At 43.7% G+C, this 24,566-nt stretch overlaps 1 long non-coding RNA gene and 1 pseudogene across 3 annotated transcripts; both read right to left on the reverse strand.

The window, feature by feature from the left end:
• Nucleotides 1-20,702, reverse strand: LOC311606710. Of its 2 annotated transcripts, none has more exons than XR_014782415.1 (4): nt 20,221-20,702; nt 18,420-18,513; nt 16,505-16,621; nt 1-1,481 (listed from the first exon to the last, which is right to left on the reverse strand). It is a non-coding gene; the product is annotated as an uncharacterized lncRNA (long non-coding RNA). The 2 variants fall into 2 exon arrangements; XR_014782416.1 differs by having other exon boundaries at nt 16,437-16,621.
• Nucleotides 20,703-20,748: 46 nt separating this feature from the next.
• LOC311606708 (triosephosphate isomerase-like) lies at nt 20,749-21,546 on the reverse strand (annotated as a pseudogene). Its single transcript has one exon. The product of its transcript is annotated as a triosephosphate isomerase-like (transcript).
• Nucleotides 21,547-24,566: the final 3,020 nt, after the last annotated feature.

Consider the following 24,566-nt stretch of genomic DNA (forward strand, 5'->3'; position numbering starts at 1 on the left):
CTCTGGGACAAGCTGGAGACCTGTGACAGAATAGGCCCCTGGAAGGCTGTAGGGGTGACTTTAGTTGAGATTCCTAGCAGAGGGGTACGTGGAGACTGAAATGGTTACCTCCTAGCCAGGCAGGACTTCCAGTGGAGGGAGGGAGAAACCAATCCACCCACATAACCTTTGAGCCAAAATTTGATTTGCCTACAAGATGTGCAGGGATAAAGATGGAGCAGAGATTGAGGGAATGGCCAACCAATGACTGGCCCAGCCCAAGACCTACCCCATATGAGAGAGATGACCCTTGACACTATGAATTATGCTCTGCTGTGCTTGCAGAGAGGACTCTAGCATAACTCCAAGAGGCTCCACCCAGCAGTGCATTGAAACAGACACTGAGACCCACAGCCAAACATTAGGCAGAACTCCAGGAGACTTGTAGAAGAGTAGGGAGAAGGACAGAAGGACCTGAAGGGGATAAGAACTCCACAAAAAGACCAACAAAGTCAACTAACCTAGCCTAGTTGTGGCCTTAAAGAGATTGAAGCACCAACCAAAGAGCATGCATGCACGGGACCTAGGTCCCTGACACATATGTAACTAACTGATGGACAGCTGGACTTCATGTGGGTCCTCTAGCAAGTAGAGCAGGACCTGTCTATAGTATGGACTCTATTGCCTAATTTTGGGTTGCTTTCCCCTGGGTGGGCTACCTTGTCTGGCCTCAGTGGAAGAGAATGCACTTGATCCTAATGTGACTTGGTGTGCTGGAGTGAGTCAATATGTAGGTGGGGAAGCTTTTCTGAGGAGAAAGACAGGGGAGAAAGGGGGAAGAGGGTGGGAAAGCAGGATAAGGAGGAGAGGATGGAGGTGCTGGGATCGGGATGTAAAGTGAAAAAATAAAAACATCAATATAATAAAAAGAAAAGGAGAAAATATGCAAATATCAAGATGGCAGCAGCCAAGGTGTACTGTATCTGAGTGGCAGATCAGAGACTGAGGATCTGGTGAGTAATCTGGCACCAACTTCTGTATTTCCCAGATGGGAAGGGACATCCCAGGAGCTGAGAATGCACAGCTCCAGGCCCCCGGGGCCAGCAGTCGCCCACAGTCCTGGGCTCTCCATGCCCAGTGGTTCTGCCTGTTTGAGCAAGGTGTTCTGCTCCAGCAGCCAGATCTCACATTCCTCATGCTTCCCCAAGGGCAGTGCCTGGATGCTGGGGTCAGCATCCCAACCTCCAATCCGCAGTTCTCCTGGTCCCCTTGTGGAGACCAGCTGGACAATAGAAGCATACAAGGTCCTAGCTCCAAGATGGCGGAGCACAGTGTCTGCTCAGCAGCAAGCTGTGGCTTGGCTAATCCCCTAAAGCCAGTGCCTGTTCATTCTCCCCCGGAATTCCCCTGCCAGGACTCCAGAGATGTGTAGATCCAGCCTTCAGTTCAGCTCTACCAGCCGTCTTCAGGAGACTTGCAGGACCTCACTGGATCACAAAGGCCTGAGAAATCCAGCAGGTTCCAGGAATTTCATATAGAAAATATATAGAAGTAATAGAAAAGGATGAATTATTAAGTCTGCTCATCAACTATAAAACCATTGTCATTCTCAAATATAGAATTCTGTATCTTGATACAGAAATAAGATTATTCTGATACATTGGTATAGAATTTTATATACTGATTCAAATTTAAGATTATTTTCGATACACCTATGTATGTATGTTTCTACTCTGGGATGAGGTATTGAACCTATACAACTCATTTGTGAATGTAAGGTTTATGGCCAGTCCTTTTAAAAGATGCTATTACAAACTGTTTCAGATAATTAACTTATACAGTTTAATGGTTAATCAATGAGACTCATGGTCATGTCAGATAATAGTCTAGTCCAACACCAACATTTACATCCTAGGTTGAACAGATAGTAAATATCTAGAAACAAGCAACGTTTGCTTATTCTGACTTACAATAGATAGATGATATACACTATATAAATATAAATAGATGACCCTCAAATGCTTCAGAGACCTACAGAATGTGGCAATTACAGGTGGTTTCATTAATTTAAGGCCTTTTTGACTTGAGACATGTCAGCTCCTGGCAACACCCCCAGCCGACCTCAGCAAAGATGATGAGCATGATAAAGCCTCCTTTTGGAGATGTTTCATTATTGACAAGCTAGCCACTGGACAAAAAATGTCCTAGCTCTCTCTACAGACAAAAATGCTGTCCAAAATGAACACGACTTGGACACAGGCTGAGTTGACTCAGTATATCCTGGGCTCAGTAATGTGTCTGAAGCTAAAACACTTCATTGAATGGTCATCAAAGAGCTGGAGTCTGAGTGGCACCTGCCTGAGCATCTTGGGGTGCTCTGACTTCTCATCAGCTGTTAGGAAGTTTTAAGTGTGCTTAGGCACTCATCCTCCATAAAGAACTTCCTACATGTCAGACTCCACAGACGCAACAGAGATGCCGTCTCCTATCTATGACTCCTGTTGCGTGCAAGTCTCCCTGTGTTTCTTCTCCTGGTTGATCCATCCCAATACAACTTGAATGTCAAAACAGGTCCCTTCCCTTTGTCTCCAAAGCAAATTCAGAACCAAAGCTTATAGAGATTTGGATGACCAGTTAAGGATTTCAATGGGCAACCCACAAAATAAGGCTCTTAAGAGAACATCTGGATAGAGTGCCTCAGCAGCCCAAGGAAACTCCTGTTTTTTTTCCTCCATAGAAAAATCAATGTTGGTTGGATCCTCATTCCCACTAAAGTAATCTACTCAATCAATGCAATCATTATCAAAATTCCAAAGACATATTGCACAAAAACAGAAAAAAAATGGTCCTAAAATTCTAATGGAACACACACACACATACACACTCACATACACACACACAGACACACACACACACACACACACACACACACACACAAGACTCTGAATAACCAAAGCCAATGTAGGCAAACATATTTCTTCATATGCCCTTGCACACACACAGGCATGCACTAAAGAAAAGCAGTCAATATTCCTAGGCAGCTGTGAAGCCTGTGAACCACAGCAATGGCCAACATGGCAACAGCCAAGGGTCCAATGGTGGTGCTTATATTTTAGGGGTAACCAAGAGCCACCTGAATGGATTTAAGGCTGGGTCAATGGGAGGGATTTCATTCTTGGTACTGTAAACCCAGCTAACTAACTGTAGCTGTTGAAGTCATGGACCCTAGAGGAGAACCCATTATGCCATGCTCCTAAGCCAGTAGACTGCCTCACTACATTCTAAATAGTTATCCTCGTGCCCAGAGATAAGCTTAGCTTCCTCTCTCATCAAAGAAGCTTCTTTGTGTGGCAGATGGGAACAATGTCAGAAATCAGCAACTTGTCAAAATGCAGAGAACAATTGACTGTGAGGCATCTAATTCCAATTTATAGATCTACAACATGATCTCTACACCTAAAGGTGAGGGGACATCACAGAAGAGGGTACAGAAGAATTGTAAGGGACAGAAGAGCAGGGTGTCTCCTGGGAGATGTAGTTTTCTATACAGGACAAATATGCTACACCCATGACATAGCAACAAAATGATCGCATAAGCAAGACCTAAGCAATGACAATATCAGTTGGCCTTCCAATGTGGATGGGGACATTTTCATAAGGCTGTACCACTAAATGAAGACCTCCAGGCAAGTAATGGCTGCCAAGGAAAGGAGAATTAATCTACTAGATGGCCCAGACCCATGATAGATTATCCAATCCTGACTGGTCAGCCCTAAACATGCACAAACAAGCAATGCTGAATGGATTCAAGCAGGTTGTGCTTATACTCAACACACACACACACACACACACACACACACACACACACACACACACACCAACGCACACTCTCTATACATATACATCTCACATATGTGTGTGCATATATGTATATTCATTACAATAATTAAATAAAAGAAGTCACAAATTTGAGAGGATCATGGGAAGAATTAGAGGAGAACAAGAGAGGAGTAAAAATCGTGTAAATACAATATGAAATTCTCAAAACAAATTAAAAGCCCATTTAAAACATTATCTCCCTGGAATGTGTTTCAGTTTTGATTGTGTTCTTCAATAAAGTGGAGAAAATAAAAGTCAAAGAGGTTGGATTATATCCTCCAAGCTATTAAGTGTTCAGCTGAACTCAGGAACTTCAAAGTTTACAGCCTTCCCTTGTGTTTCACTGTCCCAGTAGCATCACACAGATTAATAAAGAAGAACACTGGATTTCTTGCCTCAGTCCTGGAAGACTTTGCTAGGAAACAAGAAAATCAAGGCCCTAAAGGATGCATTTAACACTACTGGGTCAGTAGATGGGGTCCTGGAAGAAGGAGAGGCAGAGGAGTGGGGGAATTGGATGATTTCTTAATCTAATAGTAAATAAATCTGGCATGCAGCACTTAACGCTGAGAAAAGCAATTGGATACGCTGCACAGTTAAAGCAGCTGTGGGGTGTGGATGGCTGTGGAGGTGGTCAGATGCCAGAGCCCTACTGCAGTGAAGAATAGCATGTGCCTCACCCACTTCTCCCGGTTCCACTCTCAGGATCCCTGATTGCTCTCTGCCATGAGGTGAGCTACTTTATTTTACCAAGCGAGCCACCATGCAGTGTTGTTCCATCTTGCCATGGGCTCAGAAACAATGGGGCAAGGGACCATGGCCAGAAAGCTCTGAAGCTACGAGCTTCCTTTTAATTTGTGTCTCTCAGGAAGTTTTCATCTTAATAAAAGTTAACGCACTTGCACATGCCCCTTTGTCCTTCATCCATGATGTGCTTTACCAAGAAACAGCAGGCCAGGTGCAGCCCCTTAGTCTGGGATCTTCCTGACTCAAGAAGCATGAGCTAAATTTCTGTTCTTTGAAAATTCCGACCTCAGGTGTTCTGTGACAGGCACAAAATCAACATGCATGCATAGCAACAATCATCTATTTGTTGGTGTTTTCTGCATGATGTCCTAATTCCTTAACTCTGCTCCTCCTACACAAAATAGACAAAAACACCCTAATTGTTCAGGAGCCAAAATAATCAGAAAGACATATAATTCAGTGTATAACCTCTGCCCTGCACTAGGTAGGCCGTGATGCCTATCAATCTGAAGGCCATTGTTGGGCATGCAAATGACACTCAGAAGAATAGAATCATTTTCCTTTACATTTCCAAGAACACCATGCAGATGTATTGCTGCACATGTGGCATACAAAGCCTCCTGGAAAGAGACAAGGCTTCACCAGTCTTTGCTGACTTCAATGGCTCAATCCTACTTGATCACAGCTACAGGTTCTTTCTCGGTTTGTTAGTATTCATCTTGTTCTCTCATCTCTCTCTCTCTCTCTCTCTCTCTCTCTCTCTCTCTCTCTCTCTCTCTCTCTCTCTTTCCTCTCTCTTCTCCCCTCTTCCCTCTCCACTCCCATGATGAGGTGCAGCCCTCCCAAGCAGAGGGAGGGATCTTGTCTTTTCACCATGAAATTACAAGCTCATGCCACAAAGTAGCCTCACAAGGGACCATTTTTCTTTTCTTTTCTTTTTTGTAATTAAAAAAATGAAGTCTACAAAATTGACTCTTAGAAACTATTTTGTTGTTGTTGTTGTTTGTTTTAATTGTTTGGGTTTTTGTTTGTTTTGTTTTTCATTTGGCTTTGTTTTTTGTTGTTTTGTTTTGTTTTTTTGGTTGTTGGTTTGGGTGTTTGCTTGTTTGTTTGTTTTTGTCTGTTTTTAACCGTTTTAATTATATTTTTACTTTGAGTGTTTTTTGGGGACATGTCACATACTTAGAGATAAGGGCACACATCACCAGTGCACCTCGTGATGAACTTCAAAAGCTACACTAAGCTCAAAAGAGGCACCTGTGCTTTTAGAGAAGCCCTCACCCTGGCTTCCCTATGTTGCTCGTACCCCAGAGTGACTGCTCCAGTGAAGCTCAGCACAGTGCGCCTCTTTCCAGAGAATGCATTCCCATTTGGTCCAAATGTTCAAACACACACAAGGTACAGGTGGCAGCTTGAGAGGTCCCACTCCAGCTGAGGAGCATCTGACAAGTGAGGATTGCTGTGAAAGGAAGAATCTGTCTGTCTGTCTGTCTGTTTGTTTCAGCTGTGTTTCAGCTGGGCAGGTTGCCCATGTTCTGGTGTCTGCTCATGTATGTGTGTGTGTGTGTGTGTATGCATGCATGTATGTATGTATGCATGTATGTATGTATGTACCTTTTTAATTAATTGGTTTTTAAAAGAAGGTGTCAACAGAAGATGAGAGGACGAAAAGGAGGAGTACAAGGTGACAGGAGGACAACAAGGAGGAAAAGAAGAAAAGTAGCTGAGAGGAGGGTGAGGAAGGGCTCAGGAAGAGTTAGAGGAAAAGAATGGGGTCAATAGAATCTAAATATGTTGCATTCTTGTATGAAACTTCCAAAGATTAAAAAAAAAACTTAGAGAGTGAAAAAGAAAGGTTTCTGCACTTCTCCCCCACCCCACCCCCTGAGAGCATCCATGGCACTTGAGACACGTCTTTACTTGCATCACTCACTGTGTAGCTTCTGTTGTCTCACACTTCTCTGGAGAGGGGCTTTTTGGAGATAAGCCCTTGCTTTAGATTTCTATGCTAAGCTAGGAAGCCAAGGCTGAGCGTTTGGGAGCCAACACAAGCAAGTGCAGTTCTCGTGACAGGCAGCCTCAGCTCACCTGAGCAACTGCGATACCCACAGAATACCCAAGACACTCACTGGTCTCCTGTCTGTCTCCTGGCTACATCCCTGCCCAAGCCATGGGTTCTAAGAAATCTAACATGTTTCTAACATTGCTGAAAGCAAGAAGCTGTTGAAAGGAACATATTACTAGTATCTCTTTGGCCTTCTAGAAGACGTCTGACTGCCAAAATCCGCCTTCCGTTGGAAGCCCAGAAAACACAGGACCTGTGATTCATTGGCAGGGAGCTTGCGCATCAGTGACATATTTCTGCTCACTAGAAAAGGCCAGATGTAAATGAGAGCCTCCCTGGGACCACAGACATGCTACGCCACCATGCCATTTCAGCTGAAGCCAGACACAGCAAGGCAGGGAAACTCTGCAACCTCACTATTGGAAACACGAACATCCCCTCCTCCTCACGGGAACACTTCCACACGTGTTCCCCAGCTACCCCCTCTGTACCAGGCAAGGCAGTGGAGGACACCAGACAAAACACAGATGTGAAAGCAGAAGTGAGATCAAGTCATCTCTATCCTTTAAAAAGCCAGGCCACTTTTTTTTTTTTAAATCATCTCAAGTAGAAATCTTGTAATGTGGATTTAGAAAGGAAAATGCTGGCCTACCTCCAGGTGGTTAATATTAAGCATAAAAGTTCAATGCATGAAAAATCCCCTGGCATGAAAACCAGTGGGGGCTATTAACCTCCATGAATTTGCCACTGGAAATGCAGAAGCCAACGCTCACAGCCTCCTTCCACCAGCAGGCTTCCCGGTTCTGTACAAATTATTATGACCTCGGGGGTCCAGGGGGCAAACACAGGCTGTTCCGACTCCCTCTTTCACCAGACTGACAGGTAATCACCACGTTCCCCAGGTTTCTTCTTGCAAAATCTTTATCACCAGTGCCTCAGCTCTTCCCCCTGGTGCAAGCAAATCTCTCCCTGTGTCACAGTCTAGCCATAGGTGCCCCCTCTGAGAGCTCTGAGCATATTGGACAATATCTGGAGACATTTTGGGTTATCAGGACTGGGTCATTCCAGCTTGGGTGTCCTGGTTAGCTTTGTCAATGTGAGCCAGCCGAGTAGAGTCATCTGAAAAGGAAGCCGGGTTGAGGAGTTGCCTACACCAGGGTGGTCTGTGGGAGACTGTCTTGATTATTAATTGATGGAGGGGATCCCAGGCCATGGCTGGCAACAGCTTTCACTTAGCAGATGGTGCTGGGCTGTATAAGAAGGCTAGCGAAGCCAGAGGCTGTGAGTGGGTCCGCAGGCAGGTCTCCTCCATGTCTTCTGCGTCAAGCTGCTCCTGGAGTTCCTGCCCACTTACATTGGTTTATTTCCACCTTAACTTACGTTGGTTTATTTCCACCTTAAACCACCACTTAAGCTGGTTTTGGTCAGAGTGTTTTCTCAGAACAGAAAGGAAACTAGAACATGGGAAGTTTAGATGCTGCTAAATATCCTATGGCAAACCCACAATACCCATGCTGCAACAGTGTGTTGTCTGACTCCAACAGCAATGGGGTCAAAGTTGAAGAATGCTGAGTAGCCTGAAAAAATTATTGTTACTCTTTTCTTTGTTTATTACATATTTTACATATATATTTATATTATTATATAAGTATATATGTATGTGTATATATATATATATATATATATATATATATAATAACTCATGAAATCTTCCCATGCTCTGGATGAGGCCTCTATCTCTACCATTTTGTGTGTGTGTGATCACCATTTCCTCAATATCCAAATTCCAAACCATAAGCTGACCCTGCCACCCTGTTAGAAGAAAAATCTCATGCTCAAAAACTTAACTTTGTTGAGCAGCAAATATGTGTCAAGAGCCATGATGTGCGTTAACTCGTTTTGTCATCAAGACAGCTCTAATTGGAATTAAACCTGTTCATAAGGCCTATAATATTATAACATGTCCTTCTTTAGTCAAATAGTGGTTGTGGTAGACACTCAGGTGGGGTGTGTTGAATAACAAATAGCTCAATTAAGTGGATGTGCTAAGACTTGAGGGGTTTGTCACACAACAGCAAACACTAAAAAATACTCAAGTGTTTCACTTAGTTGTTGCTACTCATGTTAAAGACCATAAGATGACAGGCTTTAAAAGTTAAATGTCACTTTTAGGTCACTAGGATCTTCACTTAACAATGAATAATTCTCTGTAAGGCCAAATACTTACATATAAATACATATTTAGTTCTTTTGGATAATGTCTTAATAGAAAAGAAAATACCTCAGATCCAGTAGTCTTATGTGTTTGATGAGTTTGTGTCCTGCCCACTGATTGGTCTAAATGTTTCTTGTGTGGTGTGTGTGTGTGTGTGTGTGTGTGTGTGTGTGTGTGTGTGTGTGTGTTTATATTGGTGCACATGTATATGTGGCAGGGGCTGCACATGTGCTGCCATCTCCTCTTCTGACATGGGTGCTGGGGATTGAACTCATGTTCAGATGGATGCTTGTGCTACACAGTTTTATGAGAGAAACTATCTCCCCAGCCATTGTGTGTATATTTCTTATGCAAGTTTTCAATGTGCTAGCTCCATCTCACTCATCTGACACTATTAGGATCATAACTGCAACAATGTGAGCTGGTCAGTGTTCTGAGGACTATGCGGCCAATTCTGGCATCACTGGGTCACCACAGAGAGTGAGAGAACTGAGCTAGGCCTCAGAAGAAAGGTGGAGCAAGGTAAATACAGATCCTTTTCTCATAGAGACGGGAGGAATGGATGGATGTGCTGAATGGATGGCCACATGCCAGGCACCTGGAAACAGGCTAACTTACTCTAGCAAACACCAGACATGTGTCCCAGTGACTGCAATTAGAGCTGCCAGTTGGAGACATCATCATACTGCACAATCTGTATGATTTTGTTATGAGAGTCTGGGAAATTAAACCTTGAATAATAAGGACTGTAATCCTTACACCTCCACTGTCTGCAAGGACACCGCTAATCTCTGCCATTTGCCTGTTGCTTTGTATTTACTGTTTGGCCCCATGCAATTCATCTTAGAAACTTTCACTTTCTTGTTGTAAAAAAAAAAAAAATTCTTCTATTTCCAGCTAGCAGGTCACTCCAGGAGTTATAACAATGGCCAACCATACCCTATTAGTCCATTATGGCTGCTTACGACATACCACAGGGTCAGAGAAGGTGGTTTAGTTTGGTTTTGCTTGGCTTTCTGAAATATCCATAGAGCACAAGTACAAAGTCAAGTTTTCCATAATCTTGGTTTTTTTCAGAGGCCTCTCTCCCTCACCTATACATGGCTGTCTTCTGTCTTGTGAGACTGTATCCATGTGTATGTCTTGGGCCCTAACCTCCTCTTCTTCTGACAGTGTGCTCATGTTGGAAGGTCTGTTCAGATCTCTTTATCTCAAGTACCTCTTTAAAGGTTCTGTCTTTAAATACAGTCACATATAAAGCACCAGGGATTGGAGTATAAATTTTTAACGTTTCCATGATATTTCTCCAATGACGTAATTGGAAGCTGGGGAAAGAAATGACTCCGTTGATGTCAATGAAGCGGTCATGGGATGCAGAATATTCCAGCAAAGAGCAACAAAGCTAGGTAATGGGGCTGTCTTGAGTCAAGCTAATCTTCAGAGGAGACTGGAAGTGAGAGCTGGCTGCCAGCAGCATGCCCACAGCTGGGGCCTTCTATCCTCTTTCCTAAAGTAGTTCTTTGTGGTATATCACACAGCCCGCACCACATGTGCCTGTTTCCACATTGATGAAACAGGGAACTGCTTCAGTTACATCCTGGGAAAGATTACACATGCAGACTCTCATCTAAAATGCACAGAGAGCCTCCACGGATGACTGTTACACTCCAAGACACCGAGGGTTTCAACATTCCATTTCCGGAAAGAAGAAACAACTCAATAGATAAAGCAATAGCTTGCCTGTTGAAAAGTCCTGTGGTTCTCATCCCCTACTGGTAATTTGCTGAGTCCTTTGGGGGATGCAGAAATATAGTGACCCACAGGAGCCACCCTAGACCCGCTAATTCAGAACCTGTCTCATATAAAAGATCCCTTCAGGGTGGTTCCTGTTGCATCAACATTTGAAAGGCCCTGGTAGAAATTACTTCTGGGCAACGAGGTACCTTCTCCGAGCCCGGTTTCCCTCATCCGTAAAAGACTGCAATTCCAACTTGAAATTTCCTAGAACCTCTCTGAAGTGCCATGGAAATTCTGAGCAAAGTTTGGTCCTTTAAAGCATCATTGTGCCTCTCATAGAACATGCATTAAACTTTCAGCCCTCGTCCTGCACGGACATTCGGCTTCCTGAAGACTTGACTTCCAGCTGTAACTCGGCAATTAAAGTCATGGTTGAAGGGAGACCACTGCTAGCCTAAATGTAAAAGGCATCTCGCTAATGTGTCAGCTTTGCACCTGGAGGGTAAAGTCCTGAAAAGTGCAACGTGCAAATGTGCTAGACCAACACTTATTGGAGCTAGGGACGCGATTTGGGAGAGGCCAGCAATTTTACCATCCAACGACTTGACCTGACACAGCACAATGGCTCCTGTTTAGCGCTCATAATTTATGGTAGGTGCTTCATTTGCACCCAGCCATCAGCAAGACGGTGATGGGTGAAGAGAGACACACATCGAGGGTGAAGGAAAGAGGGAAGCTTTAAGGTTGAAGACTAAATTATTAACCATTCTCTCTATATGGATTATTTGAAGCCTCGGGGTCCATTCTAAATTGAAAATTCACAAACGATTAACAATACAGAGTACTGTAAGGGAGATTTGCCTGGAAAGGTTGAGATTTTTTTTTTTTAAATCTAACTGAAAATTTACTGTCAAAAGATGTGGTTACCTCATAAAGATCGCAAGGATAATGTTACAAAGCTGGTAAAAAGACAGAAATTATTTTTAATAACACTATTAATATAAATACCAATGATACCAATAAAAGTCATTGCAATGTATCTGTGTGGAACTTTTTAAAAGCCATTGATATACTTCATTAATCCTTAAAGCATAAATATGAGGAAGTTCTATTATCATGCTCATTAAACAGGTAAAGAAATTCAAACTTGGATTAAAAGATGTTTCCAATGTTGTGGAGCTAGAATAGAATCAGATAACAGCCACCAATGTCTGTTCTATAGTATCTTCTATTTTTTAGAGTGCTAAACTTTACATGTGTGTGTGTGTGTGTGTGTGTGTGTGTGTGTGTGTGTGTGTCCTTAAGAAACACATAAGACTTGCCATCCCATTTTACATGAGAAGAGACTAAATGCCTGTTCAGACTTGTTCAAGTTCATAGACATGTAAAAGCAAGGTTGACCTAACTACACAGGAGGTCCTATCTCTATCCGTGATGTTCTCCAGCCTCCAGGCCTCCCACTGTACAGGACCATTCCCCATAGTGACAACTGCACACAACCACAGAGGGGTACCAATGTGGACAGTGAGTTTTCTGTAGAGGAATTAGATGTGGGCCCACTTAATTCATCATACCAGAGTTTCTAGCTTCGAAGAAGTAATAAAGCTGTACAGAGTGATATAATTCAGATAAAGATTTGCTTAAAGAGTATCATGCCAAAGATAGCGACTCAGCCCTCAGAAATATCTTCAGTGCCCATTTTGTGGGTAGAAAGCTTTGTTTGAGAGACAGGCAATGACAGCAGAGACTTCTAGCTATAGCCACCACGGAGAGCTCAAGGTTCATTCACAATGCCACTTTTGAGCTCCTAAGATAAGAGCTTAGGATGTCTGCCTAATGGTTTGGTCTTCTTTAAAAGATGACTTCTCTCTGTTTGGATGCCAGAGAGGCCAGAAGTGCTAGGAAGTTACCACTAACACACAGCAGTCTCACCTAATGCTTGTGTGGGGACCTGAATGACTAATTCCCCATCTCTCTCATCTTATCCCATGACAATATAACTCTGAACATTATTTCACACTTTCCCAGAATTCACCAGCTATAGAAACCATCATCCACAGCAGCATAGCACCGTAATTAGAAACTGCTCAATAATTCTCTACTTATTAGCTTCCTTTAAAAATCCCTCTCGCATTCTCCCACTTCACACGTTTTCCTCCGGAACACACTGTCAAATGAATTCTAAATGAAGATTTAAGTTGGGTTTTCCTCAAAGCAAGATCTATGACCAGAGGCCCATATTTGACCACGTCCCCTGGATGGGGAGGCCTGATGACACTCAGAGGAAGGATAGCAGGCTACCAAGAAGAGACTTGATACCCTATGAGCATATACAGGGGGAGGAGGTCCCCCTCAGTCACAGTCATAGGGGAGGGGAGTAAGGAGAAAATGGGAGGGAGGGAGGAATGGGAGGACACAAGGGATGGGATAACAATTGAGATGTAATATGAATAAATTAATAAAATATATTTTTTAAAATTCCCACAAATTTTATTTCCAAAAACAACAACAACAACAACAACAAAAAAGATCTATGATCAGAAACATAACTCATTCAAGTTCGCATTCAAAAGCCAGGTACTTGCTTTATGTGCAGCATTAGACCAAGGTTTTAGGGGTAGAACAGTAGAGAAGACGTGTACCCTTCCTTTCACAGAGTCATTGACAACAAACTAATTGTCAAAGGCACAAGAGCAGCCAGTCCTAAAGGAATCTGAGACTACTGTTCCATGCATTTTAATACTTAAAAGACCAAGTGAGGCTGGAGGGTGTCTTGCACACAAAAGACTACATCAGAAAGGAACCAAATGGTCACATGACACGCTGAACAAAAAGAAAGCCAGTGTGACTGCAGTGCGGTAACAGAGTGGCAGTGAAAATGCAATAAGGATAGAGTGTAGGCAGAGCCAAGTCTAGTAGAGAGGTAGGGCAATCATCCTCAGGAAACTGGAGTCTATTGTTCAGCAGTGGAGTAGATGGTCTTTCTAGCAAAACCATGGTGATTTGATAAGAATAGCAAGAACTTTAGCTGAAAGTCCAGCTCAGTTAGCTGTGGCTTCTAGCCCAACACAGTATAATATACTTCTCTTCCTTTTGGTGACTGTTGTCACTGGAGGGTGGAGTTTCGTAACATTTGATATGAAATCCTTGGGCTGGAAGCTTAGCAAGATAAAATAGTATATCTGTGACTTTTTCATTGATGACGGAATTTCTTAAGGGGAGTGGAATTTGTTTGGATTTACGGTCCTAGGGGATTTCAATTCACTGTGGTGGGAAGCCAATATGAAATATCTACTGTACAAGGTGAAGTCCTTTCATATCACTGCAGCCTAGAAAGTGGAGACGACGCTAGAATTAGAGGCTTCCCTATGACCCACACCTAGTGATTTATCTCTACCAGCTAGGCTCCACCTCCAAAAAGATCCACAGCTTCTGCAAATAGTTCTACAAGCATCTACCATATGAGCCTTTGGGGGCACTTTGAGCTCAAAGTACGGCAGGTGCATATCTTCCTTACAGTAGCGGTTCAAAGGTACGTATATTGTTGGTAGTGGTTTGAGAGTTCAAGGGTGTTACATATAGATTCCCTATGGCTATTATGATTTTACTGTGTTCATAGTTATATATACTCCAATCCTAGTCATCCAAACCACTGTGTCTATATTCCACAGAAGTGAATATAGAAGTGAAGGCAAAGAAAAATAGTCAGTCTGTTTACTTAAGATTAGTTCAGTGACTTCAACTTATACGCAATTGTCCTAAAATGTGCTATGTGGTCAGCATCCATTACCATGAAAACTGGGCAACGTAGTTCTAACTGGGAACACTGCCACTGAACAAACACATGAAGCTCCACTTAGAAAGGACAAAGGGAAGATGGATTTGAGGGGAAACAGTTAGCAGACTCCATCAAAGCCACAAACATTAAGAGACCAGATGAAAAAGCAGACCAATCAACTAGAGCAAGAGAAAACTCATTACAATGATGAGCATTTTAATGTTCCCTCCATTTCCAAGACATTTGTACTTTTCAAAGTGCATTTTTGTGAATTCAATTCCCCTGTTTAATATACTTAATAAAATAGTAGAGCATAAAGATTTGATGTGTCACTAAGCAGAAATAACCTAGAAAGGCTGAACGCATGAAAAATAGGAAGGGTAGAGGAACAGTCTGGTTGAGCCATAAGTTGATTCTTCTCTTTTTTTTGTTTTTTGTTTTTTGTTTTTTGTTTTTTGTTTTTGTTTTTGTTTTTTTATTAATTAATTCTTGTTACATCTCAATGGTTATCCCATCCCTTGTATCCTCCCATTCTTCCCTCCCTCCTATTTTCCCCTTATTCCCCTCCTCTATGACTGTTCCTGAGGGGGATTACCTCCCCCTCTATATGTTTATAGGGTATCAAGTCTCTTCTTGGTAACCTGCTATCCTTCCTCTGAGTGCCACCAGGTCTCCCCCTCCAGGGGACACTTCTCTTTCTTGTGGGTGTTATCTCCCCTTTGTAATTGGCTTAGATTCTTGGAGAAGGTGTAGTGGCACATCATTTAAAGAACAATCCAAAGGTCCTTTAATGCAGTGTAGAGAAAGGGATTAGGGCTCAGACCCAGCCTGATCATCCAATGCTCATGACAATTGAGCAAGCTCCCTGTGCTCTGAGCCCCAGTCCCCATTTGTGGGATGATACAGCCTACAGGTTTCCTAAGATCACTAGATAGCTTTTGATTTGTTGGGGGAACTGGTTGGATGCATCTGTGTTGTTTGACATATTTTACTACTAGTTATAAACAGGGACACTAACAAGTGTTAAGGAAACAACTCTCATGAGACTTAAGTGGTGAATTTTGATTCGGGCTAAATGGGTTAGGTAGCCTGAAGGCAAAACAAGGTGAGCTTTCGGGGAGAGGCAAAGGAATTCACATTGCACTTGACCCACCCTAGGGCTCCAAGAGCTTTGTGGAGCCTTAGAGAGCATGCTGTGCTGGGGTGCCTTCACTGCAGGAGGTAAAGGAAGAGATGTGGGAGGGCAGTGGGTGGCCGAAGCTTGTAGAAGAGGCCTCTGGGTTTTATTTTCCTCAAAGATAGTGTGCATTAAGTGCATGGAGCTTACAGTGACTGGTTTCCACACTAACCCAACACCAGGGATTTGGAGAAAACCCATCTCTCATGATTTCTGTCTTCTGCTTCCTACTGAGTCCCAGGCATTTGCTCCAAATGACAGTGTCCTTCCAACCCCTGTTGCAAGCCAGTAGATCAGGGCATATAATGAACTGGTCCAGACCCCCGACTGAGCACTACTAAGCCACTCAGTTGCCAAGAAGAAACCAAAAAGTTCATTCGCTGCAGTTTCTGAGGCTGATATGGTTAGCCTTGGAAGGCATATAATGCTGCGAGTACCTTTGGTTCTCAGTAGAGGTCATTTGGGTTTGGGTTGGGTTGGCTTGGGTCATGTTTGGGCTGAACTGAGCTGAATTGAATTGGGTTTGCTTAATTTAGTTAATGGAATAAGAAACAGATTAAAACACAGTGAGAGGATGAGAGGGCATAGTGTGTGGTGAGACCAGAGCAGGAAGCTTCATGGCTAGAAGCTCACATTTAGAAGGATAACACTTTGAGGATGCCAAGCAAATGCATGTGACAGCTGGCTCTAGTCTACGGGGAGCTGATAAAGGAGGATTTTGACCAACAGCAAAGTGTATTCAGATGATTAGTATTGTTGACAGCTCAGCAGAGTGGATGAGGGACAAGAACAGAGGTATTCTGAGGAAGATGAGCCAAGAGTTAACATAAGATTGTCTTTTGCCAGTGGAAACTGTTACCTGGACAGCAACTGTAGAATCAAGAATGAGGATAGAGCCTCTCACCTCAGGAGGATGTACCAACCCACCTCAGATACTGCTCATGGTTATTTTATTTCAACTTCATAGATGGAAGAGGTAAGGCTTATCCAAAGGAAAGCTCAGGACTCCCCAGAAGCAATCCCAGATGGTTCTATCAGGACAGTCTGTGGAATGGAGTTCGAAAATCAGCACCAGCCAAACAATATATGTGCAGTAAACATCAAACCCCGACCCAGATCTAGCCAATGGTCAGGACATTCTCCACAGTTGAACAGAGAGTGAAGACTGACTTTCACGCAAACCCTGGTGCCCCATATTTGACCACATCCTCTGGATGGGGAGGCCTGGTGACACTCAGAGGAAGGATAGCAGCCTACCAAGAAGAGACTTGATACTCTATGAGCATATAGAGGGGGAGGAGGTCCCCTTCAGTCACAGACATAGGGGAGGGGAGTAAGGGGAAAATGAGAGGGAGGGAGGAATGGGAGGATACAAGGGATGGGATAACTATTGAGGTGTAAAATGAATGAATTAATAATTTTTTTTAAAAATGCAATAAAAGAAAAAAAAGAAAATCAGGCATGTTTTGATCACAAACAGCGGAAATTCATGTCAGGTTGATAAGTAGCTGGAATGCTCCTGATCAAAGGGTTTCTGCACATATAGAGATGTATTTGAGAGATGCAGCTGGGCCATGCAGACAGCCTTGAGGACTGATTCTAAAACACACTCCCTTACTTTGTCCTTCAGCCCCTCCAACTCCCTACAGGAGTGACTTCCCAGTCAGCTCCCACCCAAATCAGATATTTGGAATGTACCAGCACTGTTTCCTGACAAGTGTGGCCAGGTCCTAACATTCGTATTCGCTTCTTTGAGCTGTTGGCTTATTTCTGTATATTAATTTAAATCCTCTTCTAATTTTAATTAGAGTAGGATTTAATAGTGTTGAGTCTTCTCTGCTTATTTTTTTTCCCCTTCCTCTAAGAAAGAATGTTAACTTCAGCAATACAGGATTTAAAGTATCTGTATTTATTCTGGGACTTAACAACAATAAGTGGGGATTAATATTTGGATGGGGAATATAGGCCCTCATTCACTGTGCCTTTGGAAATTAATTAAAAACGTTTTAAGATTTTTTTTTAAATGGGCTACTTAGTTAAATCACTCTGAAATAATGAACTGGTATAAGGCGAGCTTAGGACCGGGCTTAGGTAGCTGAGTGGTTTGAAATGCCTGGCTTGATCTCAACTTAGCACTCATTAACTCCTTTCTCCCCCTGTAGCATTTCTGGTCTTACAGTCTGTTTTCTCAGCCCTCTGCTTTTGCTCAGCCACCCACCCATCCCCCATCCCCCACCCCCCATCCTCCACCCCCCATCCCCCATCCCCCATCCCCATCCCCCATCCCCCACCCCCCATCCCCCATCCCCCATCCCCCATCCCCCATCCCCCACCCCCCACCCCCCATCCCCCATCCCCCATCCCCCATCCCCCATCCCCCATCCCCCATCCCCCATCCCCATCCCCACCCCTACTTCTCTCAAACTAACTCCCTACCTGGATTCCAGAAATTTTTTTTTCTGTCTTTACCACCCATTGCTAGGCAGGGCACTGAGGGATACCAGACATGTGCTCATCTCTTATGTGGCTTCTAAATACCCCAACACAAGTCCTCAAGCATATGAAGCAAATACCTTACCCACTGGTCATCTATCTCCACATCCCCCCATTTCACTCGAATTGCAGCATTGCCCAGCTCCTCATTTCGTTATAGCACACTAGCTCATGCCTATTGGTTTTGTAGTTAACAAGGAGTATTTGCATGTATCTGTGAGGCAGTATGATGCTTCAATCTATGTATTCACTGCTGAATAACCACATAAAGCCGTTTAAAAATCTTTACTTGTTTTTCATCCCCTATCACTGCTGCTTGGACCCAGTGCCTTTCCCACACTTTATGTACCTGCTACATTTCAACATGTGCCTCGGAACTGAGTCTTCTGGGTGGTATTTACACATCTCTCCTTCCAGCTTTTCTACCCTTTCAGTAGCTGCATCTGTATTTATAGTAGGAAACCGCAGTGTGTTTAAACATCTGCTTCCCTCTCTACTCCATCACACTTTAGTGTTTGCATCTGTGTTCCACCCATCAGGCTTATGGTAGGGTTTAAAACTAATGAATACTCAGGAACCTAAACTCATACCGTAGTAGCCTGCTTCTCTTGGGTTGACATGATCTAATGACACAAAGGAAATTGGATTGTTTCTAAACATGCCAAACAAATCGTACATTCAGTTTGTCAACAGAATGAGTTGAGTTTTGTTCAATCATGTATTGAAAATTCTCTTCTTGCACTTATTAAACCCCAAGTGAAAGCAATGGCAGGAAGGCAGAAACTTGATTGCTTAGAACTCACAATTTGCCATTTTAAGGAATACCTCCAGTGCCTGGAACTGAAGTGTAATAAGAAAAATATGGTCTGATTTAAACTCTTCTTATATACAGGGAGTTTTGCTCCTTACACTAGTTTTTCTAGTTTTCCTTCCTGCTGTAAGGAGACAAGAGCATGGGCCTAAGAAGGGGCAAGTCCTCCTCTGTGCCCCTTTGCTTCAGCTTCTGATAGTCCCTGGGAGCAACCTGTGATGTACAGCAAGGAAGAAGTGAACTTAGGGACAGGAGATGGAAACTATACTCAGAAACTGTCATCTAAATGGACTTTTTTTTTGAAGCCACGCATTTAATAAGCACGCCTGAAGCTTACCTCCAACAATAAATTCTTCAAGAACCCTCATAAAATTTTTCTTGGAAACCTGGGATTTTATTGAACATATTGTCAAGAATAATTTCCTATACCCAGAAACATCCCATCCTCTCCCCTTTCTCCCTATTGTTTTACACACAGAGACAAGGATTATTGACCACCAACTTTCCAGTCATAGGCTGGGTTTCATTGTTTGGGGTGTGGTGAGTTGAGTGAGAATGACCCCCATAGGCTCAAATATTTGAATGACTGGTCCCCAGTTAGTGAAACTGTTTGGAAAAGATAAGGAGGTGTGGCCTTACGGGAGGAGGTGAGTCACTGGGGGGTGGGCTTTCAGATTTCAAACGATTTGTACCATTCACTGTGTGCTCACTTACCTCCTATTTATGGATCAAGATGTGAGCTCTCGGCTGTCCCTGACACCATGACTTTGCTCTGCCATTATGTAATCTAACCCTCAGAAACTAAGCTCAAATTAGACACTTTCTTTTATAAATTTCTTTGGTCATGGAATCTCTTCAGAGGAATAGAAAAGTAACTATTTTCTATGGGGAAAATGTGCCTGTCACTCTGCCTTAGGTTGTTCTTACTTAGAGAATAAAATTAGTGTGTCAGGCCTTTCCTCCTTACAGTCCCTCTTCCTGCCTCCCTTGAAAAGGAATAAAAGTGAACTCATATCTAAGCTTCCCACTCTAAAAACCATTGTGTTCTGATTCCTCTTTTAATCTTCCGTGAGTCGAGAAATTAGATAACAGAATTTATTAGAATTACATAGGAAAGAAGATTAAATGTAGTTAGAGGAAATTACAAAATATGTCGAGAAATATACTCAGGACAAGATCAGAGCAATGAGAATACGTTTGGAAGTCATCATCCTATGTGAACCAAATATTCAGTCGGCATTGTTTAGCCTGCGTTTCTGTCAGTGTCCTGATCCTGCTCTCAAAAAGGGAACTTTCTCAAGAGCTGGAGTACTGACTGAATTTAGAACACGAAAATTACCTGAATAGGAGCATCCATCTCTCTGTTTTCTGACTGTGAATACAGTTGGAATCAGCCCCCTCTCACATCTACCACCATGCTTTCTCTGCCATAGTGGACCTCACCCTCAAACCAGGAACCGGAACAGACTCTTCGCTTTTGGTTTTTTGTTGTTGTTGTTGTTGTTGTTTTGTTTTGTTTTGTTGTTGTTTTGTTGTTGTTTTGTTTTTTGTTTTTAGGGCCAGGTGTTTATTCCCTTACCTGTAGGATGGATCACAAACATAGTAGTAAGGCTTCGGCACTGTGCAGGAGGGGAGGATCCCTGCCTCTTGGGGTAAGAGGAACTTAGCCTTGATATACACTGAAAAGGGAAAGAAAGGAAGGTGATTTCACTCCTGCCCATAAGGAGGTGTGAAAAGTTCAGGAAGGTAGTGTGGATTGGGCCACAAGATGGGGCAGATAACATCATCAGAAGCTCTGGACTGGTGGGAGCAGTTACTACACTTCTGGGGGCGGGGAGGGCAGGGGCGGGGCGGGGCGGGGCAGCGCTTAGTGTTTGGCGTTGACGATTGCCCACGAATTCAGGCTTGAGAGAAGCACCACCCAAGAGGAAGCCGTTCAAATCCCGCTTGGCTTGCCAGCTCTTTGCAGGTTGCTCCAGTCACAGAACCTCCATAAATGATCGGGTGCTTTGAGCCACCGTATCAGAGACATTGGATTTCAGCCATTCCCGGAGCTTCTCGTGTATTTCCTGGGCCTGTTGAGCTGTTACAGTCTTGCCAGTAGCAATGGCCCACACAGGCTCATAGGCCAGGACGACCTTGTTCCAGTCTTTCACGTTGTCTGCAATGACCTTGGTTTGTTCGAAAACAACCTTCTCAGGAGTGCCAACTTCCCGCTCATCTAACTTCTCCCCGATGCAGGCGATCACTCCAAGTCCCTCTGCCAGGGCATGGGCCACTGTCTGCCCAATCAACTCATCGGACTCCCCGAAGATGTTTCTTTTCTCCGAATGCCCCAGTATTACCCACATGGCTCCTAAGTCTTTGGTCATGCCAGGGCTGATCTCCCCAGTGACCGCCACATTGGTCACTTTGTAGCAGTTCTGCGCAGCCCCAGCAATTTGGGGATCTAGCCTGGCAAAGTCCATGTAGGCCGGGGGGGGGGGCGGGGAAGGAGGGGGAAGGGGGGCACACAAACCACCTTGGTGTCGGCCGGCAACTTGGCCATGTTCAGGGTGCAGATGAGTTCTCCCAAGCTCTTCTTCCTCCCGTTCATCTTCCAGTTGCCCCCTCCCCCCCCCCCAACGAAAAACTTCCTGGAAGGCGCCATTGCTCCAGCAGTCTGGCTGAAAGAGAAAGAGTAGATTAAGATAAAGGTGCCTTTGCTGTGGCCCCAGAGACCACACCGCAATTAGTTGTAGGAGTAGGAAGGCAACAAGCCTGTGATGTCACAATCAGCTGGCTAGTAGGGGCAGAAAGACAGAATAGTCGGGGCTTCTGTGCCTCTCTGCTCTGTTGGCGGAAAGTGGGCTACTGAGCTCATTCCTGGAGCCTAGGAGCTGGGCTTTGTGAAGCAGAATGGATCACTATCTGAAGGCAACAGGGAGCTGTGCTTGGGTTATAAGAGGAAGGGACACACCTCTGATGCCCTGATTCAATCTGTATCTAGAGAGTGTGTGCTGACTCTTTAGTTCACAGGACAACCTCAAGATATAGTTTGTTTCATCATAACGTTCCGTAACCTTATTGTATAGGAAGTTCAGATTATGTGAAGTTAGAACAAGGGAAGTGAGCAGTGTCCTGGTAAGATTCCATCTTTCGAAGTCAGTGTGAGGCCAGCTTTAATGTTCAAGAGAGCCTAGAGAGGACCATCATTGGAAAGGAATGTAGAGAGTGGTACATTAGGAATCAGAATGGTGCCACACCCCTGTAATCCCAACACTCAGGGAGGCCGAGGCTTGAGGCCAGCTTGGTCTACAAAGTGAGTCCAGGTTAGCTAAGGCTACACAGAAAAAAAAAAAAAACCCTGTCTTAAAAACCACACACAAAAAATTCTTGTAATATGATTTATCTGTTTGATTTCTTTGTTTTTGTTTTTTGTTCTTTTTGGTTTTCCATAAAGAATAATAGCACTGAGTAGCTACTCTGCATCAGGCACTTTGCCAGGCAGTTTGTCATTCTTTAAATTTTCATGAAGACACTAGGTGGCAGCTCTTACTGTCATCACACTGAAGGGGATAAAACCATGACTACTCACAAAAGGTCAAGCTTGCTGCGTAGTCAGCACTCCTTCCAAGACCACCATGTTTGGCAGTGAGATCGCCTGACATGACTCAAAAGGCTGGATGAATGCTGTCCCGGGAGTCATCTTCAAGTTGTAAATTTCCAACCTTACCAGTTCACTCAGGTAAAATTCCAAATAGTAGTCTATACACTGGACAGCCAACACATTCAAGTAGTTACTCAACTGTACATATCTGTTCTGAAATTCAGTAGATAAAGCAGAGCAATAATATAGCCTTCAATACTTTACTCAGTGGGGTTTGGTTAAATTGGGCTTATGCCCTGCAGTTTCATCTTTTTACCCTTTTCCAGCATCCAGAGCACTCCAGAATTCAGCTAACATCACAGGAAAACAGAATTAGAAAGCCAAGAGCCTTCTAAACCTTCACGAAGCTCATGTTCTGCAGCATGAGCAGTTTTTCTAATGGCAGGATATCTTTTCTTTGCCCTTCTAGTCATTTTCCCCTAACTTAGAACCTTGTCACTCCTGGTTTAGAAAGGATGTCCATATGGTTGCCTGGAGTGCAAATGAGATCCTACGTTAGGAAGTTTGGAGCGGGCACACAGCAGAGAGTGGTGATGAAGATATGAAAGCAAGGGAGAGAGAAGCCAAAGAGAAATAACAAGGCCTGCCAGCTGTCTTTCCCGAGAGAACCAGAGTCCAGTCCTAAAGGAACCCCTCCCGAGGAGGAGCCATAAGGAGGAGGACCAGACACCTACAGTCTGTGTATCAATAAAGTTTTATTGGGTCACATCAGACTGGCTTGTTCATCCTACTGCCATGGGCGCTTCCACATGCCTCCCAGGCAAGCAGAAGTCCTTGAGAAGAAAATTCCAAGGCCCATAAAACCATAAACATATAATGTCTCCTTGTAGACAAACAAACCCAGAATCATCCCCTGATTCTATGGAACTGTCCAACTTGAAAAGATCTTTCATTCACATTAAACTAAGTCAGTGGGTCACTGCTAGGCGGTACCTCTCTATAGCAGGCATAGATACCTTGTACTATCACTGTGCTACCTCTAGATCCAGGGCATTATCTCCTGAACAAAGACTCCCCAAACACTGCTCAGTCCTTAAACAAACAGTGGCACTTACCCTGCGATCTTGTTCCACAAAACAACTCCTGGAGCGAAGCGTGCAGGCGCTTCTACCTGAAATACACTCTTGGGTATGATCTGCTGAAATGTCACTGCCTCAAGGAAAGGATCCCCAGCCACGTGACCCAAGTGACCACACTGTTTCCTCTGCTCTCATTAAAGTCTCCAAAGCTCCTGCCCTCAAGTCCCAGTGTGCTGTTGAAGCCTTTTGTCTAGCTCTTGACCTCTCCTCAATGGGGCCAGGGACCTCATTTACATTTTCCCTGCTGCTCCCCCAGTCCCTATGAACTTATCTCACTTGCTGCGTAAATGCTGGAATGAATTAATGAATAGTGCCAATCATAAGATTTCACCTCTCATTAGTGGGTTAAGATGAGTTTTGGGAAAGGGGGTGGGGGTGGTTTGAAGAAACAAACAGTAAGATCCAATCATCACAAACCATGAGCTGCGTTTTTTTAACTTTAGGGCATGCCAAAAAGTCTAATCGAATCATGAAGGGAAAAAAGTGTTTTTCTTTTGCAAGAGGGTGAAACTATGAGGCGTAGTGCCAAATCTGTGGAGTGGCCTAGATCTAAGTTTAAATCTTAATTATTTGAGCTTTTCGTATCAACCACATACACACAGAATGGTTAGAAACATTGACCACCTGGGCTAGTTCTATGAATGGAGGATGTTTTAGCCCTAATATTTGAACAAAAGTATTCCAGATCTCAAGGTTTTTTATTTATTTATTGGTTTGTTTGTTTGCTTACAAATTCCTAGCTGAGAATTCCTGATCTGAAGATCAGGAAAGCCCTGAATACTGCAGAGGCTGAAGCTCTTCACTACTGGCAACCATTAAGGATGCTTACTCTAGTCTGAAAATGGTGCTGTGGATGCTCACCACTTGCCCTATGGCCCCTCACAGAACTGCACCAGAGGGATTTCACTCCCTCTTCTGGCTGGACCTCCACATGGAGTGCATGGCACTGCTCAGACC

Source organism: Acomys minous, assembly GCF_964271855.1.
Source record: "Acomys minous genome assembly, chromosome: 10".
Classification (NCBI taxonomy): Eukaryota; Metazoa; Chordata; class Mammalia; order Rodentia; family Muridae; genus Acomys; species Acomys minous.